Source organism: Coffea arabica, chromosome 6e, assembly GCF_036785885.1.
Source record: "Coffea arabica cultivar ET-39 chromosome 6e, Coffea Arabica ET-39 HiFi, whole genome shotgun sequence".
NCBI lineage: Eukaryota > Viridiplantae > Streptophyta > Magnoliopsida > Gentianales > Rubiaceae > Coffea > Coffea arabica.
In genome coordinates, this window is record NC_092321.1 from 54,266,634 (window position 1) to 54,280,012 (window position 13,379).

A 13,379-nucleotide genomic window follows, 5' to 3' on the forward strand; every position below is an offset into this window, starting at 1 on the left:
CATAATAACTTATTTTTATTATTTGATAAATTAACCAATTAACAAGTCACATTTTTGTTTACCTTACTTAGTATGCACTATAAAATTTTCAGTAAGCAATTTTATTTTTATTTTTACTTTTGTTACCCAGTTCACTCAGCGAATTTTCCATAACCCAGGCTAATTGAACAATTGGGCTAGTGCATTGAGAGACTGGGCTCAGAATGTTGTTAAGATAGGAGATTGGGCTAGTCCGTTGACCCAAATATCGGGTGTGAGATTTAGTGGGGTTCTGTAAGGGGTGCAAACCAAACGAGTTAAATTGAATAACACACAAGTTTGCTCGGCCAAAATTCAACTTCAAACTTATATATTTTTTTTTTGTCAAGAAGTCAATTGACTTTTACTGACTAAACAAACCTAGACCCCAGATCATACTCCAAACTTATATTGAGCGAGTTCGATTTCAAGTTTTTAGACTAGTTGAGTTTGAATTTAATATGTGAAACTTGAAAACTCGTTGAGGTTAATGGAACTCGTCAAGTTTGATCAAGTTCAATCGAACTTCACACATACACACGCACATAGATACACATATACATACATATATATATATATATATATATATGTAATTTTTTATTTATTAGTATGAAATATCTATTTTGTCTCTTGTTTAAAATTATATAAAATATAAATTTATATTTTTAAACTTGATTGGGCTCAAAATAAGCTAAATTGGGCTCGAAATAAGTTCGATTGGGCTTGATAAATATGACCTTGAGTAATGCAAAATAAAATTGAATTTGAACTCAAGCCAGACTTTCGAACTTTCAAGAACTCTATGAGTTCGAACTTGAGTTCCACTCTAAATTTTTTAACTCGAGTTGAGGTCGAATAATATACTATTCACTTGACTCGACTCGATTAATGTTAACTTTTTTTTCAAGGGAAAGAAAATGGGATGGAAGAATCGAGGTTTTTGGACCAAATCTTAAAATCCTTCGAAGAGTGGCCACATTCATATTGAAGATATGACACATAAACCAAACCACGGAGCAAGAGTAACCTACATCTGATAAAGGGATATTTTTTTAATACCTTTTTTCCAACTATCATTTTATCAAATATGTTAAAAATCATATCTTTTGAAAAAAGCAAATCTGGCGATTGGAAACTTGCACAGATTTTTGTAGGATTACAATTATTTTATCTTATTTTTAAAATATTTTTTGGAATTTTACAGTCTAATTTTTATCTGTTCTTTAGATATGTAGTAACTATTTTTTAGATTTATTCTTTGATACCTGTGTATATCTAATGATGTAACTTCTGCCATTATTGCAGATTTTGATAAAATTTTATCAAAAAAAAAAAAAGCATAGCAAACGGAGAAAGGAAAAGAAAGGCATTTCTGCAATATATTCTTTGCTTCAACCACCATGCCATTGTGTATCTATTCTTCAAATTTGTTCTTTGATACCTGTATATGTTTGATGATGTAACTTCTACCATTAGTTCAAATTTTGACGAAATTTTTATCCAAAAAAAAAAACATAGCAAACGGAGAAAGGAAAAGAAAGGCATTTCTGCAATATATTCTTTGCTTCAACCACCTAGCCCTTGTGATATGCTTGCTTTGTACACATTCCGTTGATGTCTTTGAACCACCATTTAGTTTTCCTCTTATTCCGACATGAAATTGATCTTTCCTGAGTCAATCAATTTGCCTTGTATTAGAGTCCACTATCTGACTAATTTGATTAAATTTTCCCCCAAGATGACAAGAAGGTGGAATGGATGAGAATTTGTTCCTGCAGAAATTGAGAGCTTAACATTTGATTTCTTTAAAAAAAAAATTTGAATTTCAAAAACTTCTTATTGCCTCCATTACATATTCTTTCCATTGATAGGGAAAAAAAATGATTCAACCGTTTTCCGCCCTTGTTATTGCTGAAGTGGTTTTGATACTGACCCTTCTGTTCAGAACACCTCTGAGAAAGCCAACGGTTATGATGGTGGACAAAATGAAGCAAGGTCGAGGACCTGTGGTAGCCAAGACCGTTGCAGGAACCTTGTTCATGATTTTCATCTCCACCCTCAACAATATCATGAAAATTCAGAATCGTGCAGTCGAGGCAGGCACAATTAACCCAACTGATCAGATTCTTTTGGTCAATCAAATTTTAGAAGCCATTCTCTTGGGTAAGCAAAAACTTTCATGTCTTCTTATGAATTCCCATGAATTGACTTTATTGTGTCTTGTGCATAAATTTATAAACCTACATGCATACGCTAATATTTATTGTCCTACCTACATGTAGACAATCGCCTGCTTGATTTTAACTATAGTTATACAAAAAACTAATGTGCATGGATTGCATGAGTCACGTTCTCAATTTAATTTCACTTTTTCAAAATTTAATTCTTAGTCCTCTTAATCAGGCAACTTAGCAGAAAAAAAAAGATTATCTTTTTATGAAATGACAGTGTACTAATTTTTTCTATACTAGCAACTTTAGATGTATATCACATATGCATGATTTGAATTTTAAATTTGAATTCATGTTATGTGGCATGATCTAAACTTGCTTATGTAAAAAATCTTTACATTGATAATGTATAAAAAGATTATCCAAAAAAAACTTGGGCAAATAGGACAATTGACGTTCTCGATGAGTTTTTTCTTTCTTGATTACTTTTTAAATTTAAGTTCCTACAGATGCTTCAAATACTACCAGAACATCAGTTGCGTTTAAATGTATCAATTATTCACGAAATCTTGAATTGTATAATCTGGTAGTTTTATGATTTTCTTTCTTACGAAATCTCATTTAAAAATTACTATTGGACCTCGGAACTACATTAAAATGAAACTCCATTTCTTAATTCGAACGTTAGGATTTCTCTAAAGAGAATCTTAAAGAAAATCTTGAGAAAGATGGTTTTGTGCAGGTTTTAGCTTGTTCCTGGGAGTGATGATTGACAGACTTCATTATTACATCAAAGAGCTTCATCGTCTAAGGAAAAGTTTGGAGGCCACAAAGAAATCGAACTATGAAACTGATCAAGACTGAACAGCAGGGCAAGAAGCAATTAAACATAAGTTTTTTCCTTTCCATTAAATCCTCTGAAGAAGAAAGCCCGGATTTTAAAGCGAAAATCCTGGGGATAGTGGTCTTTACAGCCCTGTCAAGATGAAAAGTGGAGATCGATAAGAACAAATGGGGGCAGACGCAAAGAAATAACTTCCAGAGTTGCAGGAAATTTGTGTAGAAAAAATTAAACCAAGCATTATTTTATTAATGTAGCCATGTGTCTTTAAGTAATTGGTTAAAAACGAGATGAAACTCAATTAGTATGACCTTTCTGACAGAACATTTATTGACAAAGTTCTCAATACCCTAACCATGAAATTTGATCATATAGTAGTTGTGATCCAGGAAACAAAAGATTTGGGGAATTTGAGTATTGAAGATTTGCATGGGTCATTAATTTTGCAAGAACAAAGAATTAAGGGAAGTTGGAGGATACCTCGAAGAAGAATACAGTAGAGAAGGCGCTACAGATTCAGCTAAATTTGAAAGGCAATAATGATGTCAGAGAGTAAGATGAATCCAGTTAGAAAAACATAGGTGGTTATAATAACAGAAGTGGTCGTGCCACAATAATAGAGGTAGAGGAGGTACATCAAATCCTAAACACGATAGAGGTAATAATTTTAATTTTAAATGTGGTCCAGGTAGAGGTATAGGTAATAATTTTGGCAGAAGAAGTAATTTTGATCAAAATAATTTTCAAAATAATTTTGGATAGAAAATTCAATGTTATAATTGTGAAAATTTGAGACATAAACAATTTCAAAGTAGATTTAGAGAAAATATAGATAGAAATTTTCAAACTAATATTGCTAACAATTAGGTGCAAGATAATAATAATAAATTTGAAACTTTATTATTAGCCTGTAATGCTATTGATGTGGTTGATAAAAAATAAATGGTATTTGGATATGGGCTGCAGTAACTATAAGTCTGGCAAGAAAGAATTATTTGTTGAACTTGGTGAATTTGTCTATGGTGAAGTTAAATTTGGAAATAACACTATTTTACCAGTATTTGACAAGGAAAACAATTTTCTATTAGCCTGAAAAATGGGTCTACTAATTTTATTTTTGATGTTTTATATGTTCTTAGGTTGCATCATAATTTGTTGAGTATGGGCCAGTTGTCTAAGAAAAATATAATATTCGTATCAGGAATGGTACTTGTACCATTTTTGATAAAAAAAAAATATTGGAATGATTGTCAATGTACCAATGACTTCAAATCGCTTATTTTCACTGAATTTGAGTTCTTTCAATTTTTTCTATTTGAATACAATGAAAGATGACAGTAATTGGTTATGGCATATGCGATTTGGTCATTTGAATTTTGATAGTTTAAGATTTTTAGCCAGTAAAAAGATGGTTGGTGGATTGCTTAGTATTAGAAATTCTGGTAGAATCTGTGATATGTGTGTTTTGGAAAAGCAACATAGGAATGTTTTTCAGATTGATAAATTATGGAGGGCCAAAAAACCATTAGAAATTATTCTATCAGACTTGTGCACTATGGAGGTTTCTTCTAATGGTGATTGCAAGTATTTTATTACCTTTATTGATGATTTTAGCAGAAAAGTTTGGGTGTATTATTTGAAACAAAAATCTGATACTTGTGATACTTTTAAAATTTTTAAAACTTTTGTTGAGATGCAAAGTGGGTGTGAGATTAAAATTTTGAAAACAAATAGGGATCAGAAATATTTGGTGTGTGATAATTTTCTTGAAAAAAAATGGGATACAACATCAGTTGCTTCTCAGGTACACTCCCTAACAAGATGGAGTGGCAGAGAGAAAGAATAGGACAGATATGAATGTGGTGAGGTGTATGTTGAAACTGAAAAATATGTCAAAGTCTTTTTCGACAGAGGCACTTTCTTGTGCAATTTATCTGTTAAATAGATGTTCTGCCAGAAGTAATTTCGAAAAAACTCCTAAAGAAGTTTGGAGTGATAAAAGACTATTTCTTGATCATCTGAAAATTTTTGGGTGTATTGCATATTTCCATGTTCCCGATCAATTAAGAAAAAAAACTTAATAACAAAGAGGAGAAGTGTGTCTTTCTTACTATAAGATAAACAAAAGGCAATAGTTACTGTAGTAGTCCCCTTTGCTGACACGTGGCACTTTGCGTGAATTTTGAACTTTCTCTTTTGCTTTCTTTATGAACTTGGCATTGCTTTAAATGTGCTCAATGACCCAAATTAGATTGCATTTACCATTTCTTTATAAGGTTGAATTATTTTTAGTAGACTTTTCAATCTCTTCATTTTGAACAAATATAATTCAATTAGAATTTATATTTATTTCTATTTACATTAACATTTCAACTTATATTTGACAAATTAACTTAAGATTTAATTATTTCTATCCGAGTTTTCAACCTTATCATTTAAATTTATATTTGTCAAAATAAGTTATCATTTAAAGTTAATGTAAAGTAAAAGATTAATTAAATTCTATTCTATCCTATAATAAAGAACAAGTTTATTATTTCTGCTCAATGCAATGTACATTTTTCTGTGTCATTTTATTTTGATTTGTTCATATTCAAATATTTAGTAACATTTGACTTTATGTTTATTCATATTTTTATTGTCTGAATTTTAAGCTTTCTCTTTTGCTTTCTCTATGGACTTGCATTGCTTTAAATTACTCAATGACCCAAATTAGATTGCATTTACCATTTCTTTATAAGGTTAAATTATTTTGAGCAGACTTTTCAATCTCTATATTTTGAACATATATAATTCAATTAGAATTTATATTTATTACTATTTATATTAACGTTTCAACTGATATTTGACAAATTAACTTAAGATTTAATTATTTCTATTCAAGTTTTCAACCTTATCATTTAAAATTATATTTGTCAAAATAAGTTATCATTTAAAGTTAATGTAAAGCAAAAGATTATTTAAAATTTATTCTATCCTATTATAAAGAACAAGATTATTATTTTTGCTTAATGCAATGTACATTTTTCTGTGTCAATTTTATTTTGATTTGTTCATGTTCAAATTCTTAGTAACATTATTAAACGAAAAATGTAGACAATTATAAATCTAGTGACAATCACAAAAAAAAATGTATACTTGAAAGCTATCATTAAAAAAGGAAAAAAAAAGCATCTTAATAAATGTAATAAAGACATATTTTTCTCATCAAATTTGCATGCTATACTTGGTGGTAATTTCAGCATTAATGACTCATATTTTAACTAAATATTAATGTATTAATGATTCATAAGAAAATTGACAAAAAAAATAACAAAGTTCATTTGTTCAAATTTAAATACTGATAATCTAATTTCTCTCCGTTTTAGTAATATACATACTTTACGTATACTTCCACACATGACACTCTACTGACAAACATTCCATCAAATTTTGCTAACCTTAAATGCTTCAAGGTATGCACAGCCAACTTTTACTAGTATTGGTTATAGTGAAATCTTCCGTACTTACAAGCTGTATAATCCTGTAACATAAAAGTTGATAGTGAGTAGAGATGTGACTTTTGACGAAAGAAGAGTTTGTGACTAATGTACTGGAGATCCTAAAATAGCATAGGTGACTCTAAATTATCAGCAAGAGAATCTAATGATGATATTCTGCCATCACCAATTGCTCAGGATCCACAGATTGAGTTAATTGGATGTCCACAGCGTCAGCGATAGATGCCAGCTCATCTACAGGATTATGTTATTACACCAGATGATATTCCTTCTAACGAGCATATTGTTAATTTTATTTTGTTTGCAAATTGTCACCCAATTGTTTATGAGGAGGCAACTAGTGATGATTATTGGGTGAAAGCAATAGAGGGAAAAATTCATGCAATAAAGAATAATGACACTTGGGAGTTTACTTCTCTTCCAACTGGTAAGAAAGTCATTGGAGTGAAGTAGGTATATAAGACAAAATTTAAATCCAGTGCAAAAGTTGATATATACAAGGTGAGATTAGTGGTGAAGGGATACAAGCAGAAACACAGGATTGACTCTTTTGAAATATTTGCACCTGTTACCAAACTTAACACATTTCGTATGATAATTTTTTTAACTACCCAAAATAATTGGAAAATTTATCAAATAGATGTCAAGTCAGTTTTCCTGGATGCAATTCTTAATGAAAAAGTGTATGTGGAGCAGTCAGCAGAATTTGTCAGAAGACCACAAGAAAATAAGGTGTATAGATTGAAGAGAGTCATATATGGATTGAAACAAATCCCAAGAGCGTGGTATGCAAGAATTGATTCCTATTTTCTGACTCGTGATTTTTAGTGGTGTCTATATGAGCACACTTTAAATATTAAATTTTCTACTCATTGTGATATTCTTATTGTGTGCTTGTATGTAGATGATTTAATTTTTACAAAAAATAATTTAGAGATGATTGCAGAGTTCAGAGAAGTCAAGATTAAACAATTTGAGATGACAGATATGGGACTCATGTCATATTTCCTGGGAATTGAAGGCTTTCAATCTGACAGTGAAATTTTTATATTTCAAAAAAAATATAAAGGTGACATTTTAAAGAAGTTCAAGATGGATACAACGAAACCAATTATGATACCAGTTGAAGAAAAATTGAGGTTGACCAAGGAGGGTACGGGTGGAGATGTAAATCCTACCTACTTTAAAAGTTGGTAGGAAGTTTGAGGTATCTGACAACTACAAAGCCAGATATCAATTGTGCTATTGGTTTGATTAGCAGGTTCATGAAAAATTCACATCAGTCACATTTGCAGGCGGTTAAGAGAATTTTGAGATATATTGGAGGTACTCGTAGTGATGACATTTTTTATTCAAGAAATAATCCAATTTAGTTTTTTGGCTACGCAGATAGTGATTGGGTAGGTGATACAATAGAGAGGAAGAGTGCTTTAGGATATGCATTTTTATTGGTTTTAGTGTGTTTTCTTGAAATTCTAAAAAGTAATAGGTGACTGTATTGTCTATAGCGGAAGCGGAGTATATTGCAGCGGCTAATAGTGCTACTCAAGTTTTGTGGTTGCGTCGCATGCTTGTGTTCTATAATATAAGCAAGTTAATCCTATGAAAATTTATTGTGATAGTAAGTCAGTGATTGAGTTGTCCAAGAATCCAGTACTGCATAGGCATAGTAAATATATTGATATCAAATATCACATCATACGTGAATTGGTTCGAGAGAGAGAGATTGAAGTTGATTATGCCACCACATGTCAATTCAATTAGTATGAATGGATTTTTTTTTTCTCTTCAAAAAGTCATATGTTAATTTTCATTAATGATATGACGGTTGCGGTAAAAAATAATATGTTAGTACTCGCGTTAGCAACTTAAAGTTTTGGGAGTCTATTCTGATTCATAGTAGTAAACACAGTCAAAACCATTTAAATAAATTATTTACATAAAGAATTCAAGAATTATATGTCACATGATATACTGAATTAAGATTTTGTTGTGAAATTTAAAGGCTCTTTTTTAGCTTTTAAGGAGATAATTGAGTTGTAAGAAAAAGGAAAAAAACTAATATTTAAAGGGTAGTTTCTTAAAAAAAAAAAAAGGACAAGCATAATGAATGATTAAGTTGTACATGATGGAATAATTCATTTACATTCAATTAGCAATGTATATTTTAAAATTGATCACATTTTGAATAATCATACATTCTAGATTTTATTTTCATATAAAACTCATACATTAGCCGACCATCAGTAAGTTAAGACGAGTGGTCCTACTATTAAATTAAAATGAATTCGACAATGGCAACATCTTTAGTAAGTGTTACTTTTAACACTTACCTTTCACTTGCTTAGTAACTTTAATCCAATTAATTATATTGTGTTAGTAGCAAATGCCACAAACTATACTAATTGTTATATAGACTAGACTTCGTCCTCAAATTAAAGTGCTTTCAATGAAATTGTAAACAAATTACTCGAATTTAGGGTATCATATTTAATTTTGATTTGCATTTTCCCCTTGGAAATTATACATGCCAATAGGCATATAGGATAATGAACTGATGCAGATTTCATCCTGTGAGAACTCGAGAAAATCAGGTGTGTGCTTTGCATTTATTTTATTTTATTTACCTTGATATTGGAAATATTACATATAACGAATAAGTGGTTAAATTAAATGTCCAATTGAATTTCTATAAAATCGAGAATTAGAAATATCCTAGATTGGTGTAGAAAAATTTTTATGAATCAAATAAACACATGGTATGTATATTGTAAATTGTGTCATTTGCATATATTACTAGACACGTAGCATATATTATACAGTTGAATAAATTATATGTCTAGTTGATTTTCCTTTAAAACCGAATGTATGAAAATCTCCTAGATTAATGTACGAGAATTTTGTAAGGGTATATAAATTAGAACAAATGAAGTTTGGAGTCAATGCATGAAATAATAAAACCGCAGCCCCTTAGTGAGCAAATAAGTTAATACCAATGACCTAACTAACCCTGAATCTTGGTTAAACTACTATGCAACCTAAAGAAGCCATCTTCTGGAAGACAACCGAGAGGAAACAAAGAGAGAGAAATTTCTAGTTGGGCGGTGACCGAGAGGAAAGAAACACAAGGTAGCTTTCTTTCTTTCTTTCCAAAAACAGAACCAAGGGGGTGGAACTAAGAGTGCGAGAGAGAAAATTTGGTTAGCTTTATCATCTGCTGATCATAATCAAGAAGAGAAAGGCAAGGAAAACAGGAGGGATAGCTGGTGCAGACCTTGAGGAAACAAAGCTGGGAAAATCTGGTCAGTCTGCAATTTTAACTCTTAAAGGAAAGAGGTAAATTCTCTGTGATCAATACTTATTTATTGAGTATAAATGAATATATATATATATATATATATATATAAACAAGCTGCAAGATAAGTTTTAGCAGAGGAAATGAGCTTCGATTGAAGAAAAATTCTGGTTTGAGGTTAAATAATCATTTTAACCTCAAACCAGAATTTTTCTTCAATCGAAGCTCATTTCCTCTGCTAAAACTTATCTTGTAGCAACCGGGAGTTAATTACATGAATTTCAGCTCATTAGCAGTGTAAAAATGGAAAATATAATATGAGAAAAGCATGTAATATGGTTATCTCAGGTATTATAAGAAGTTTAGTTGAAGAAATTTGGGAAAAGTTGGAAATTGGGAGGACCGATCGAAGATCCTTGCTGGAATTTTTCCAGCTTCATCCGAGTGAGGGGGGGGGGATGGAAAAGTTTCAGCTGTCTTTGGTGAATAATGACTCTAAAATTCTGTGTTAATCTGTAATATGTTGTACAACATCTTGATTTCTTCATGCATGAGAGGTTTGAGCATAAAATGGAGGGATCTAGTAGAAGAAACTCGTCTTTAGGCATTACTTGCTTCTACGAACCAGCTTTATAGCCGAGAGAGGATATAAATCTTGGTTCAGCTTTTCTCTTGGATTTTTGGCTATAAATTTCTATGTTTTGCTTAAGATGGTCTGTAGTTGAATGATCATCCCCTGCATGTCTAGTTGGAGCATGAAACTGAAAAGAAAATTATGAGAAAACACCACATGTTAAACTGGTATACTGCTGTAAATTGTAATTAGTTGAAGACAGATTATTGTGCGTAGCTTTTGGGTTGAATAATTTGTTGAAACTAGATGCTATTTGCCTTGGTATATGCTGGACTGAATGTACTTTAAATATTTAGAGCTTTAAGCAAGTGAAAGAATAGAGTTTTCGTCGAAAGCTTGAAGTAACGTTACTAGTTTTGGTTGCTGACCGAGAAAATGAAACAGATTGTGCTTCTGACCGTCCCTTTTTGGCCTTGAAAATGCGATAACTGGATGTCAATGTCTTCAGAAGAAATGTAGGCCTATGTCTTAGCTTCGAAACGCTATAAAATTCGCCTCAATCCGATAAGCGTAGCTCCAGTTGTGATCAAAACATCAGAGGGTGGCAAAGCTGCCTTTCTTGTTGCTTTCCTTTTGTTCCCGGATGCACTTTGCTTTGATAATGGCCGTGAGGAACCAACTTTGAACCAGCATTTCCTCTAATTTCCAACTTTGTAAGCTTTCATAAATGATAGCTACGGTTACCCTGAGATTTAATGGCTATATACAGCTCCACAAGTAGAGTTAAACTAAAGCAAATGAGGGGAAAACTCATGATAATTATGTACCTAAATTGGCTTCTAATTACTTAATATTGTCTTCACAAATATTTTAAAGACTATAAAATTTGAGGGACTGGTGTAGTGGAATAAAATTTAACTTACAAATAACCTAGAGTTTAATTAATTAAAAAGGGGACCAATGAAGTACTCCTAAACCGTAATCTTAGAATCTTGAGTGGAAAATGATTTAATCCTAAAATAAATATCTTATAAATTATTAACTTGGAAAAACAGGTATAATTCTTGATTAAAACAATAAAGTCAATGAGTTTCAAAATAAAATGATAAATGAATATTGAATATATTATATTTGTACTTTAAGGTCAAACAAGAATCTGTTTTAGCCTAGACGGAAGAAATGAAACGTTTGCTTGTCTTAATCCTTGCACATTAGATTGGAAATGAGTTAATCTTAGCTCAAGTGTTTATATGATATTAAAATTTGGTGTATATGTACATTAACCTTGTTTAAAACTACCAAACTTAGTAATCTTGAAGACAAACGTAAGGAAGGTTGCTAGATTTTGGTGATTCGTTTTATAAGCTTAGGAACTTGGGTTTTAGTTACTTAAACCTTAAATTATGTAAGATGAGTGGTTGTATGTAAAATGAATACTCACTTTAGAATTATTAACTTGTACCAGGAAGTAGCCGTGAACCAGGAAACCAACTCGAGACTCGAGAGTAGTCATTTAAATCTTTGGTGAGTGTTTTCCGAATTTATGTGTTAAACTGCTTATGTGTACCTAAGTGCAATTATATGGCAAATGTGCTTATTATGAAATATTGCTAAGTGATTCATTGTGAAGTGTTTTCAATTGTCCCTCACCTTCTAAGTCGAGGGTGTACTTTATCGCACTCGGCTTAGTTGAGGTTGAAGGTTGATAATTGATCAAGTGATATTGTAAGTGTGCATGACTGTAAGCCATGTGTGTACCTTATCACACTAGCTAAACTAGGCCCCAAAACCCTCTGTTCAACGGACTATTCGAGCCAGGTCGGGTAGGACGGTAGCTTTGGGTAAGTGTTTCGGTATACTCGAGTATTACCATGGAGTAGCAGATTACTGATATTGATATGGCCATCCAAGTGAGGGAAGTGTTTATTATTTTGGAGGTTATAAGGAGGAGTTCGGTGGAGTGTGTAGTGCATTGAAGTGGCTCTAATGCGAGCACCGTATCTTTTTAAAAGTAATTGTTTGGTGCTCGCATTGAAGTGGCTCTAATGCGAGCACCGTATACTGATTTAAGTGCTTATTGATTGTTGCTTGCATGGAAACCTCACGGGTGTAAACTCACCCTTTTAGCTTTGTTTTCCTTACGGGAGTTGGAGATTGAAAAGTGATTGGATGGAATTGGAAAGTTGTTTTGGGAAATTCCATCACTATGTGTATATATTGGAGTCACGTTTTCTTTTGTATTTTAAGATGGTTGAATCTTCTGTTTTGAGTTGATGTAATATTAAGAATGGATGTTTAGAACGAGTATTTTGTTTCTTTTAGTGGACAAATCTATGTTTCAAGCTGATTGGAGTGGTACTTAAGAGTGAATGTTCAGTTGTTCAATGATAATGTTATCTCTGAAGTTCATGTAAGTGATTGAGTTCTGGCGAGAGCCAGGCAGGCGATCCGCTAACTTCTAGGGTAGGCCCTAAGAGAAGGTGGGGTTGTCACACATCCCGATAAGATGACCTATATACCAATAAAAGGAGTGGATAAACTCAGATCATGAGAAGATGGATATCCAAAATAAGAAAATATGAGTACCGCTAAGCATTAACAGCATTTGGGTCGCCTTGTTTGTTTCGTGCTTGAAGACAGACGGGGATCCGTAGCCACAACACCTCATTTGTTAGCTTCCTGCCTTACTTAATCATTTAGCTCTTCCCCTTGTCATCAGTTGTGCAGGAGCCTTGCATAGTCAATGTATAGGTTATTTTACTGAACCAACTACTCTTGAAAATTTTATCAACGGGTGCAAAGGCATTCATCCGGTCCGATAAAAGTTTAGTCATCTTCGAGTTTTCCATTGATCATTTTGGATCCACCCCTTTTTCTTAGTGTAGAGTAGGAGTAGGTCTATAATAAAATTTATCGTGTTTGAAAAAAAATATATAAGTAATTTTACTGGCATATTATGCGTCTCGACTTTTGGCCTTCT

The 13,379-nt window shown here is 32.0% G+C and overlaps 2 long non-coding RNA genes across 2 annotated transcripts; both read left to right on the forward strand.

The window, feature by feature from the left end:
- The first annotated feature begins 1,525 nt into the window (after nucleotides 1-1,525).
- On the forward strand, nucleotides 1,526-3,384 carry LOC113700197 (uncharacterized). Its single transcript, XR_011816551.1, has 2 exons — nucleotides 1,526-2,181; nucleotides 2,932-3,384. It is a non-coding gene; the product is annotated as an uncharacterized lncRNA (long non-coding RNA).
- Nucleotides 3,385-9,575: 6,191 nt separating this feature from the next.
- LOC140009668 (uncharacterized) lies at nucleotides 9,576-12,813 on the forward strand. Its single transcript, XR_011817166.1, has 2 exons — nucleotides 9,576-9,866; nucleotides 11,865-12,813. It is a non-coding gene; the product is annotated as an uncharacterized lncRNA (long non-coding RNA).
- Nucleotides 12,814-13,379: the final 566 nt, after the last annotated feature.